Source organism: Mustela erminea, chromosome 18, assembly GCF_009829155.1.
Source record: "Mustela erminea isolate mMusErm1 chromosome 18, mMusErm1.Pri, whole genome shotgun sequence".
In the NCBI taxonomy this organism is placed as follows: domain Eukaryota; kingdom Metazoa; phylum Chordata; class Mammalia; order Carnivora; family Mustelidae; genus Mustela; species Mustela erminea.
In genome coordinates, this window is record NC_045631.1 from 15,590,846 (window position 1) to 15,603,797 (window position 12,952).

Below are 12,952 nucleotides of genomic sequence, written 5' to 3' on the forward strand. Positions count from 1 at the left end.
GAACACCCCCTAACAAAAGAAAAAATTACATGCGCCCAAGTTGGCAAATGGCCCTGGGGAGAGCATGCACTCAGTCTCTGTCAAGAGAGAGGAGCCTGTGGGGCCCCAGGGAAAAGTCAAGTTCCCTAAAACACCTGTCAGCCCTTGGATTCAGTCTCCGGGAAGAGTCCTGTTTAGGATGTTTTTCAGCCCAACGGTGGGGCTAAGGTGTCCAACACAAGTAGTTTCCCAAACTTTTGTGGCCACATGGCCCTCCTGTCTCCAAACTCACTTAGAACTCCAACATATAAAACCAGTAGAAGCAGAGCCCCTCTGGCCAGAGCAGCCATGGGGCTTGAGCTCCTGTGGTGCCGGTCCCAGTCCCCTGTCCCCAAGGCAGCTCTTTGGGACCCTAGAGGTTGTGAGCAAAGCCTGGAAACCACTGAAGTGGAGCCTCCAGGGACTTGAACAGATTACTCGAAAAATCTCGAACTATGAAAGTCCAAACGTTTAGCCTACTTTGGCACCCTCCTTGTAAACTCCAGGTAAATGCAAACAGCAGAAAAAGGAAATGGAACAGAGGGGTGAGGGCCAGAAGCTCTACCCTAACAAAACCCATGCAGAGATCTCTCAGCAGTTTCCCCACTTCCCCTTCCATAAAAATAGCTACACTTTCTTGCCTTAACATCACTGCCCACATCTGGGCCCTGGCAAGCCATGAGTTAATGAGCACCCAGAACACAGTCCTCAGATGAATAGGAAAGGAAAGAAAGCACTGATGATGAAAAATAAGGAGGTCCTTGTCACTTCATGTGGAGGGAGAGCGTCCCTCCCTTCCTCTGCAGTCAGCAATGGGCCAGAATTACCTGGAGACCCCTGCCCACAGAATTCCCAGAGAAAGCCACCATGGGAAGGATCTTTGTGGAGTCTCCTGGCTTCAAATGAGCTCCCCTCAGGCCACAGTTGGCCTTTTGGAGGCAACAGTCTCTGACCCCCAGCAGTTTGGGCCCCAGAGTCTGGAAACCCCCTGTGGGAATGTACAGTGTGGAAGACAAGCTTCAGGCCCCCACATCAAGCATCCTTGACCAGAAGCAGCCAAGAAACACACGACTCCTGAACCTATCCTTCCCATTGGCTCTGTGCACCCTTACCAACTCCAGTCTCCAGGAGACCAAGATTCCTAGACAGAAAGAATTTATACAAATCAATAGGGCTAGAAAGATGAGCAGGAAGAGGACAAAAGGGCAGACAATCAACAATTACACACGCAGACATCTGACCCAGTCATTCCGCTTCTAGGGATCTGTGCTAATAAGCATGCTCCATGTGAGCACAAGGATGGACGTTCCCTGCAGCAGCATTTCATTACAGTGAGCTACATTCGGATAGTATGAACAACTGGGTCCCATTAAATTAAATGGCTTGGATGAAATGGACAATTTCTAGCAACACACAAACTACCAACACTGACTCTAAGAAATGGAAAATCTAAAAAGATCTATAATAAATAAAGAAACTGAATTAGTAATCAAGAAGCTACACAAGGAAAAGCCCAGGTCCAGATGGCTTCAGCTGTGAATTCTGCCATTAAAGAATAATTAATACTAGTTCATCAGAAACTCCAGGAGTGCCTGGGTGGCTCAATGGGTTAAGCCTCTGCGTTCGGCTCAGGTCATGATCTCAGGGTCCTGGGATCAAGCCCCGCATCACATCATCGGGCTCTCTGCTCAGCAGAGAGCCTGCTTCCTCCTCTCTCTCTGCCTGCCTCTCTGCCTACTTGCGATCTCTCTGTCAAATAAATAAATAAAATTTTTTTTTTAAAAAAAATCTTAAAATAGGAGAGGGAACACTTCCCAACTTATTATAGGAGGCTAGCATTACCCCAACAACAAAACCAAAGACATCATAAGAAAACTACAGACCTACATAGCTTATGAATATAGACACAAAAATACTCAAAAACACCAGCAAACCAAATTCAACAATGTATAAAAAGAATTACACATTGTGACCTGGTGAGATTTATTACAGTAAAGTTGGTTTATCCAAAAATCCATGCCTATAATACACCAGACAAATAGAATAAAAACAAAAACCATATTGTCAGTTCAACAGACATAAAGCAAGCATCTGACAAAACTCCAAACCCTTTCTTGATTAGAAATCAGGGGGAAAAAAAAAAAAAACTAGATAGACAGGAAGTCCCTCAACATGAAAAAGGGCAGCTACAAAAAACCACACGTAATAATATTCTTAATAATGGAAAACTAGGGCTGCCTGGGTGGCTCAGTGGGTTAAGCCTCTGCCTTCAGCTCAGGTCATGATCTCAGCATCCTGGGATTGAGCCCAGCATTGGGGTCTCTGCTCAGCGGGGAGCCTGCTTTTCTCTCTCTCTGCCTGCCTCTCTGCCTACTTGTGATCTCTCTTTCTGCCAAATTAATAAATAAAATCTTTAAAAAATAATAATGGAAAACTAGATACTTTGTCCACAAAATAAGGAATAGAACTAACCACTGTCATCATTTCTATTTATCACTGTGCTAGATGTTCTAGCCAGAACAGTAAGGAAAAAGAAAAAGAAAAAAAAACTATTATAAAAGGCTTCAAACTGGAAAGAAAGAAGCAAAACTATCTCCATTCACAGATGACATGATCATGTATATGGAAAATACTAAAGGGGCGCCTGGTTGGCTCAGTCAGTGACTCTTGATTTTGGCTCAGATCATGATCTCAGAGTCAGGAGATCAAGCCTGTGTGATCTCAGCACAGTGTCTGCTTGAGATTCTCTCCCTGTCCCCACCCCCTACCTGCAATCTCTTAATTAATTAATTAATTTAATTTTTTTAAAAGAAAATACTAAGGAATTCACTAAGAAAACTATTGAAACTAATATAATAAATGAGTTCAGTAAACAACCTAACTGTAAGAGCTAAAATTTAAAAACTCTTAGAAGAAAACACAGGAGTAAGTCTTTATGATGTTGCATTTGGCAATGGATTCTTAGAGAACACCCAAAGCATAAGGACCACCAGCAAAGAAAAAAAAAAAAAAAAAAAAAAAAACCACAATAAATTAGACTTCACCAAAACTAAAAACTACTGTGCTTCGATGGACACTGTCAAGTAAGCAAAAAGACAATCTCACAGAATAGAAGAAAATATTTTGCAAATCATCTATCTAATAAGGGACTTGCATCTAGAATAAAGTTTTCTTACAACTCAATAATAAAAATAATTTTAAGATTTTTTTTTTTATTTTAGAGAGTGAGTGTGTGCACAAGTGGGGCTGGGGCAGAGGCAAAGAGAGAGGGAGCAGACTCCAAGCTGAGCAGAGCCCAACATGGCGGTGGATCCCAGGACCCCAAGATCAAGACCTGAGCCGAAACCAAGAACTGGAGGCTTACCAACTGAGCCACACAGGTGCCCCCAAAATGTAAAACTGAGCAAGGGATTTGAATAGGCATTTTTCCAAAGAAGATATACAAATGGACAATAAGCTCGTGCAAAGACGCTCAACATCATTAGTCATTGGGAAACGTCAACCAAAACCACACTGAGAAACACTTTCCAGGCATGAGACTGGCTGTAACCAAAAAGAAATAAGAGCAAGTGTTGGCAAGAACGTGGAGAAATTGGAGGCCTCACACACCGCTAGTGAGAATGCAAAATGGGGCACCCACTGTGGAAATAAGTTTGGTGGGTCCTCAAAAAGTTCACCATTGAGCCACCATTTGACCCAGGAATTCCACTCCGAAGTATGTAACCCAAGAGAAATGAAAACACATGGCCACCAGAAAAACTCACACACCAACATTCACAGCAGCCATATTCATAATATCCAAAAAGTAGAAACCACCTGAATAGCCATCAACTCATGAGCTAACAAATTCTGGCATAGCCACACAGTGGAACAGTATTCAGCCGTAAAAAAAAGAATGATGTGTTTATTCATGCTACACACAACACAGGTAAACTCGAAAACAGTGTGAAAAGCCAGAACACAAGAGGCCACCTATTATGATTCATTCTGTAGGAAATGTTCAGAAAAGGCAAATGTATAGAGACAGAAAGTAGGTCTGTGGTTGCCTAGAACTAAAGGAAATGGGAGATGTGGAGAATGATGGCTAAAGGGTATAGGGTTTCTTGTTTTTGTTTTTGTTTGTTTTTTTTTTTCATTTTAATACCAGTACAGTTAACATACAATATTATCATAGTTTCAGGTGTACAAGGGTTTCCTTTTGAGGTGATGAAAATGTTCTACATTCAATTGCTGTGATGGTTGCACAATTCTGTGACCATACCAAAAAAAAAAAAAAAATCCTTGAATTATACATTTTAAATTGGTGACCTTGGTACAAAAATTGTATCTCTATAAATCTGTTTCAAACAAACTAGGCGGCCATTCAAAAGAAGGCAACAGAGTTACTGCTTCCATGAGACACTCTCCAAGATACATTAAGGGGGTAGGGAGAGCAAATTGGAGAATACACAGAATATGATACCATTTTTATAAAAACAAAACCAAAGGTTGCCTATCTGTATATCGAGAAGAGGGAGTAGGAAAAGTAAAGGGGAGCTATGCTTTACATACAGCCTACTTCACAATCACACATACCTACAGAACTCACATAACCAAATTTCAAATAAATACATTTTGTAAGGGAAACCATAAAATGTGCAAAAGATGTGAACAATTTGCTAAAGGAGAAAAATTAAATGAACAGAAAAGACACAGCACATGTCTAACCTCCCTAGTTATTAAAGAAATTATAATAATAAAGCAACATCTTTTATCTGTCAGATTGCCTGAGATTAAAAAGAAAACTTGGTTGGCAAGGATATGGTATTAAGGATACAGGGACTATGTAGGTTAAGTCTGCACCGGATACAATCTTTCTGAAGGGCAATTTGGTGGTCTCTGCCCACAGCTTTAAAAATGTTCACGTATGAGACACCTGGGTGACTTAGTCGGTTAAGCATCTGCCTCCAGCTCAGGTCATGATCCCGGGGTCCTGGGAGCAAGCCCCACATTGGGCTCCCTGCTCATTGGGAGTCTGCTTCTTCCTCTGCCTGTCACTTTCCCTGCTTGTGCTCTTGGTCTCTCATTCTCAATCTCTCTCTCTCTCTCTCTCTGACAAATAAAATCTTTCCCAAAAAATGTTCATGTATTTTGGTCCAATAAACCCACTCTAGGAAATTTACCCTAACGCAGTATTTGGGCAACTATACAATGATACTTATTGTGACGTTGTTTACAGGCAAGAAAGTAGGAAGAGCCAGGGGCACCTGGCGGGCTCCGTTGGTTAAATTGATTAAGCGTTTGTCTTCTCAGGGCTTCCTCCTCAGCAAGGAGTCTGCTTCTCCCTCTTCCTCTGCTCCTCCCTCTGCATGTGGGCTCACACCCACATGTTCTCTCTCTCTCTCCATTCCTCTGTCTCTGTCTCTCTCTCTCTCTCTGTCTCTCCCCTTCTCAAATAAATAAAATCTTTAAGGAAGAAAAAAGTAGAAACAGCCGAAGTACCCACCAGTGAGGCAAAGAATAAATAATGCACGAGATTATGCCCCTACAAAAAATACTATAAGAGGAGATCTATGCTAATTATACAAAAACAAAGATTCAAAATGGACTGTGAGAAAAATGGAGTTTAGGCGATCCCATTTTTTTAATTAAATATAAAAATCATGTTTGTGTGTGTATTTCCTATGTAATATTCATGGATGTTGATATACAGATACAAAATATATATGTGTATATAAGTATAGATACAAATGTATAGGTCTGCATGTGAATACACACATCCTTTATCCAGAAAAAAAATAACTAGAAGGATAAATGCCAAAATAAGTTATAGGTTAAGGATAATTTTTTTTCCTTTTTGCTTTTCAGTATTTTTCACATTTTCTGTAGCAACAATAAATTATTTTTGGAGTAATAGGTTACCCAGCAATAGTTTTTAAGACTTCAACACATAGGGGTTCCAGGTGGCTCAGTCAGGTAAGCATCTGCCTTCAGCTCAGATCTTGATTCCAGGGTCCTGGGATTGAGCTCTGAATCAAACTCCCCTCTCAGCAGCATGTCTGCTTCTCCCTCTCACTCTCCTCTGTGCTCTCCCCACTCCATCAAATAAATAAATAAAATCTAAAAAAAAAAAAAAAAAAAAAAAACCTTCAACTCTTAAGTGTAAGCTCTGGCATTGTGTTCTTTGCTTCTCTCAACGCCTGCTCTGGGCCCTTCCCCCATCTTCATCACAGGGTGTTCAGGGACACAATGATGCTGACTTTGGTACCCAAGAACGCCCCTGGATTCAGGCCAGCTCACCTCCAGGTCTAACCTTGGCTGTGTGGATTACAGCCTGGGGCCCTCCTGAATTACCCCCATATCCAGCTTACTCTCTGTTATCCATGCAAACTGCCAGTTAAAAAATCCTTTGTATGAAAAAAAAAAAAAAATCTGTGTGTTCTTAGACAATGCCTTTGTACTATTTAATGTTAACCCCAAATGACTAAGCACCTGCAAGGCATGGGCCAGACACTGGAAGTTCTAGGCAAGGCCCCAATTTTCAGCGCACTTGATCTGCCAGGGCTACAGTACAGCTGCCCAGTGACCCAGTGTTCAGAGGAGGCCTGAAGCACTTCTGGCTGGAAGGGCAAGTGTATTATTTCTCTATTGCTGTGTAACAAATGACTCCAAAACTTAGTGACTCAAGATTCTCTTGGTTCAGGAATTCAGAGGTGGCTCAGTTGTATGGTTCTAGCTCAGAAGTTCTCAAGTGGTTGCTGTCAGGATGGGATCAGGAGCTGCATCATCTGAAGACTTGACTGGGACTGGGGTGTCTTCTTCCAATGAGGTACACTCACAAGGCCCCATTTTTCAGCACATGAACCTCTCCATAGGCTGCTGGAATGTCCTCAAAATGTCACCCCCTCCCCAGAGTGAATGAGCCAAGAGACAAAGCTATAGTACCTTTAATGACCTCGTCTGTGAAACTGCACACTGTCATATCCCCCTCTGTCCTCTTCATTAGAAGCCAGTGTTCACAGGCAGCCCACACACAAGGGGAGGGGAATCGTGTTCCACCTCCCGAGAAGTACCAAAAAATGTGTAAACACATTTTAATACCACCACACCAAGGAAGGCTTCTTGCAAGAAATGGGATCTCACTAGACCTTAAAGGATAAACAGAAATCACTTTGAATGGAAGGGGGGCGCGTTACAGACAATGGTTCCTATACAGACACAGGTGGAAAGATGGAGAAGCATCATAAGTGCTCAACAAAGAGTAAGTGAGTGGATCAACCTGGCAGACACGCCTCTGAGTCAACATCCTGAAGATGACACTGGAGAGGGGACCTGGGGTCTAGGCCTGAGAGACTCCACATGCCAGGAATTCAGGCTTAACCTGCAAGGTGCAAAGAGCTACAGACACTCATGTCCTGTGGAAGGACACAGGAGGCAACAGAATCCAGTGGTCAAAGCCAGGTTTGGGAAGTAGTCAGCCCACTGCCACCCACCACCCACCCCCCCACCCCCGTGTAGCATGAGACACGATACCCACGCTATCTTCACTCCCTCACCTGAAGGCAGAATCAGCCCTGCCTTTCAGGGGCCACAGAAGGAGACAGTAAGAGCGTGAACTTGAGAAGTACTGGCCAGGGCATGGTCCACGGTGAGCACTCAGTGCCTTCTGGTAGTTGCTATTTACTGTTACAAAGCTCATTCTGCAAGTGAGCTTTGTCCTGTTGGGAGATGGTCTGAAAACTTTAGGGGTGTTCCTGATTGAGAAGACAGCTTTTCTTATCTTTTTCTTGACAGTCTTCCCAGAGGCAGTGTATTTAAGTTACTGTTAAAAATGGGTTTTTAAGGATGCCTGGGTGGCTTGGTTGGTTAAGTGGCTGCCTTCAGCTCAGGTCATAATCCCAGGGTCCTGGGATTGAGTCCCGCATCAGGCACCTTACTCAGCGGGGAGCCTGCTTCTCCCTCTGCCTCTGTCTGCCGCTCTGCTTACTTGTGCGCACTCTCTCTCTCTCTCTGACAAATAAATAAAATCTTTAAAAAAAAAAAAAAAAAAGGTGGGGTTCTGTTTCCTACATGAAGATGCTGGGGCACAGGTGGGGAGCTGAAAGGGCAGAGATCCAGCCTCGGGCCTGAATAACGCAAGGGGCGGATGACTCCTGGGTGGACAGCATCCAGGAGCAAAGAACAGTGGCAACTTGGCCTCAGCTTTGACGGCCCCACTTCTCGGTGACTCACTGAACTTTCCGATGGGACAGTTCCAACTTTGGCAAAGAGCAAGTCTCTTTTTCCACCCAGAAGCAGGGTGACTCAGGCCAGCCCAGAACAGCAACTCCAGCCACTTAGACCTATCCTTGTCCACACCCCCCCGAAGATTGTGTCACACAGCCAAGGGCACACTGAAGGCATGCAATAAATGCTCACTGACTCACCCCCCCTGTCCCATAGGCCCTTCAAGCCCGAATGAAGTCCTACTCTCAGGAAGGGAATCCCCCTCTGTCAGGAAGCCAGGCATCGGGTTTTCACAGAGAAATGTAACTCAGCCTCCTCATCGATAGCAGCGTCCGCTCAGCTGTCCAATTTATTATTAGCAACCACCGTTGCCACCCAGATCGGAGCCACAGCCGGCGCTTCCCCTCAGGCCCCACTTCAGCAGCCAGTCAAGTAGGCCATCAGATAATCACCGAGAGCCAGCGCCCAGCCAAGGAAATCACAGGCTGGGCCCCAGGGTTTTGTTTGGGTTCAACGCCGTCCTCTCCACCTCCCGATATAGAAACCATCTGGTCTTCCTTCAGAAGGGCAAAGCCAGTCCTTGCGGGTAGAACCCAAGAGGAGGGCCAAGGCAGCAGGAGCAGAAGTGAACAGGACCTGCAAGGCCAGCCTCGAGAAATCCTCTTGGTGGCCCTACTCGTTCGCTCCGGCACCAGCCCCCCACGCAGGCAATGAAGCAGCAACCAGGAAGGAACACGGCATGTGCAAGGGGAGGAGGGCCACTGCCTCCCATCTCAGCACCCTGTGTCCTACCTCCCTCTGGCCCTCAGCAGCTGTGCACACAGATTCGGCCTTTCCCTGCAGACAATCGGCCACCTGCTTTTTCCTTCTTGTTCCATCTCCGCTTGGGAGACCTGCCACCAGCATGTTCCCTCTCCCTCCTCCTCTTCCCTGACCCTGTTTGGAGAGGGACACCCACTACCACCCATCTGCGGCCCATCAGGTCTGAAGCTCCTCTCCTCCCCTCCTGGAGTTGGGGTGTGTTTACATATGAACAGCCTTTCTATCGCCCCTGCCCAGGAGATACTGCACCCCCACCGCTCCCAGGACAGGACAGTGTTGCCTGAGCATCTGCGCCTTGGAGCGGGGCTGTGGCTGGGGTAACCTGAGCCCGTCTGCAGAGCCCAGCATGGCACCCAACTCAGAGCACGTTCCTGCATGGTAGCAGCTGTCTCCTAACCCCTGCCGATGGGAATCTAGAATGCAAAGGGCAGAGTCATGTCGACAGCAACAAGACACATGAAAACAAGACAAGGATGGAAGAGAAGATATTTTCCACCCTACAACAGCCCCAGGAAAATGGGATGGAGATGTGGGCTGGGCAGTGCCAGCTGAGGAAGAAAGCAGAGCGAGCTTCTTGTCCCGCAGGCAAAGAAGGCACTGCAAAAGAAAAGGCTTTCTGGACAGTTCTGGGAAAAGATTTTTTTGGAAAGCTGGGAGAGCTAAGAACCCAGAGCACACACATCACAGGGAGCTAGATGAATGTGTCCCATGGCTGCCTAACCACAGCACAAGCCTCACTGCACTAACTCTGCTGCTGGCTCAGGGGCCCCTCACCCATGGCATAGGAAGGATGAGGGGGCCAGACGGCCACCAGGCTAGCTCCCAAGGCCGGTGGAAAACACTGGGGCTGCTCCCCATGAGAAGGCAGAGAGTATTGCCTTAGAACAAAAGGTCATCACAGGCAGGCTCTTTATTTTGCTCACTGTTCTGGACCTAGAATTGCCTGGCATGTAGTAGATGTTCAAGAAGTATCTGCTGAATGACGGACTGATCTCTCTGCCAAGCAAGCTGAGAATGAAGCAGGAAGGGAGGCTGTCTCGGGCCTGAGAGTCTGGGCTGCACCCAGCCAGTGTTCCTCCTGGTAAGCATTGTCTTCAGCCACAGACTACACACCTCCCCGCGGAGAGCAAACCCCATCCCCAACAGGGGCCTCCAATAAGTTGCATCCCAGTACAGGGACTGTTCCAAGCAAGCCTCCTTCCACGCCTCTCCCATCCTTCCTTCTTGCTCCCTTTCTCTTCTTTGGTCACCAATGCCACCAGTTCACACTGGACCCCATCCCTCTGGAGCTAGCATCTGCAGGCACTGCTTCAACTATGTCAGCTTGGGCCAGGAGCCTACAGCACTCCTGATTTTCTCTGGCAATGATGACTCAACAGAACCACCTGGACGGCTTGTTGAAAACTGGGTTTGTAGCCACCCCCCAACCCCACTCTGAGTTTCTAATGCTGAGCCAGAGATTCTCCATTCCTAACAAGTTCCCAGGTGATACTGACACTCCTGGTCTAGGGACCATGCTGAGAGCTTCACTAACCTGTGAAATTAATCATATTTAATGCAGGTGGTATGTGAAAGGGACCAACCTGGCCAGAGTAGAGACAGAACAGTGCCAAAAATAATGGGAAGGGGCACCTGGGTGGCTCAGTTGGTTAAGCAACTGCCTTCGGCCTAGGTCATGATCCTGGAGTCCCAGGATCAAGTCCCACATCAGGCCCTCTGCTCATCAAGGAGCCGGCTTCTCCCTCTGCCCCTCGCCCCTTTCATGCTCACTCTCTCTCTCTCAAATAAACAAAATCTTTAAAAAAAAAAAAAGGGGGGGGGAAGATGGCTGGGTTCTTAGAGGACATCTTAAAATTAAACAGAATTCCATTTAAGTCTCTGATAGAATTCGAAAATGCAAATGACTACAGATACCACACAAGTAACATAAGAGTGAAGCAACAAGTAAAGAGATTGATTCAATAATCAAAAGCCTCCCAACAAAGCAAAGTCCAAGATCAGAAGGCATCATGGTAAATTCTGCCAAGTGCTTCAGTAAAAATTACCACCAGTCCTTCATAAACTCTTCCAGAATATAAAAGGGAACACTTCCCAACTCATCCTACAAGGCCAGCCCTATCAAAACCATACAAAGAAACTACAAGGGAAAGGAATTATAGACCAATATCCCTGATGGATATAGATGCGAAAATCCTCAACAAAATACTAGCAAACCAAAGTGAACACCATGCCATAAGCCATGACCAGGTAGGATTTATCCCAGGAATACAAAGTTGGTTCAACATTAGAAAATCAATGCAATATATTGTATTAATAGAATAAAGAGGGGAAAATCCCACACGATCATCTCAACTAATTCAGAAAAGGCACTTGACGAAATCCGATAATAAAAACACTTAGAAAAATAAAAATAGAAAGGAACTTCCTCAATATGATAAAGGCCTTTTTTTTTAACCCAATTCATTCTCAATGACACTGAAACAGTATCCATAAGACCAGGAACTAAATAAGGACACCCACTCCCACCACTACTACCCAAGGTGATGAAATCTTTAGCCAAAGCAATTGGACAAGAGAAAGAAATATCAGGCATCCAAATTGGAAAAGAAGAAATAAAACTATATATGTTTCAAGATGACATGATCCCACATAGGAAAACGCAGGGCCTCCTTGGGGATTCAGTTGGTTAAGCATCTGACTCTCAATTTCAGCTCAGGTCATGATCTCAGGGTCATGAGATGGAGTTCCACGCTGGGCCCTGTGCTCAGTGTGGAGTCAGCTTGGGATTTTGTCTCTCCCTTTCTCTCCCCTCTGCCCCTCCCCTGCCTGCACACTCCGTCTCACTCTCTCTCTAATAAATAAATAAAATATTTTTTAAAGAGGAAAGAAAAAGGAAAACCCAAAGAACACACACACACACACTACTAAAGCAAATAAAGGACATCAGTAAAACTGCCAATTATAAGATCAACAAACAAATATCAGTTGTTTTTATATATGAACAATAAAAAATCTAAAAAGAAAATTAAGAAAACCATCCCATTTGCAATAGCATTTTTTAAAACCTAGTACAATTTAATCAAGGAGGTAAAACACTTAGACTCTGAAAAGTACAAAACAGTAATGAAAAAAATTAAAGAAGACCTAAATAAATAGTATGACATCCTTTGTTGGTGGGCTGACAGATGCAGTATTCTTCAGATGGCAATACTACCCAAACCCCTATTAGAATCCCAGCTGGATTCTTTGTAGAAATTGAAAAGCTGATCCTAAAGCTGATTTGGACACTCAAGGGAAAATATTCAGCCAAAACATTCTTTCTTTAATCTGAATATAGCTGACACACCAATGTCACATTAGTTTCAGGTATACAACAGTGATTTTTTTAGATTTTATTTATTTATTTGATAGAGATAGAGAGAGAACACAAGTAGACAGAGCCACAGGCAGAGGTAGAGGGACAAGTAGGCTCTCTGCTGAGCAGGGAGCCCAATGTGGGGCTCAATCCCAGGACCATAGGATCATAACCTGAGCCAAAGGCAGACGCTTAACTCACTGAGCCACCCAGATGTCCCAAGTCTTTAGGATTTTCTATGCATAATACCATGTCATCTGCAAATAGTGACAGTTTAACTTCTTTAACAGTTTGGGTGCCTCTTATTTCTTTTTCTTATCTGATTGCTATGGCCAGGACTTCCATAACTGTGTTGAATAAAACTGTCAAGAGTGGACATCCTTGCCTTATTCCTGATTGCAGAGGAAAAACTCTTGGTTTTTCACCACTGAGTGTGATGTCAGCTGTGGATTTTTCATATTTCTTTATCATGTTGAGGTATGTTCCCTCTAAACGCACTTTCAAGAGTTTATCAAGAATGGATGTTGAATTTTGCCAAATGTTTTTTTCTTC

The 12,952-nt window shown here is 44.6% G+C and overlaps 1 protein-coding gene across 8 annotated transcripts in view; it reads right to left on the minus strand.

The window, feature by feature from the left end:
- RAP1GAP2 (RAP1 GTPase activating protein 2) overlaps positions 1-12,952 on the minus strand; it is a 232,225-nt gene that overhangs the window by 58,824 nt on the left and 160,449 nt on the right. The gene's annotated exons all lie outside the window — the stretch shown is intronic.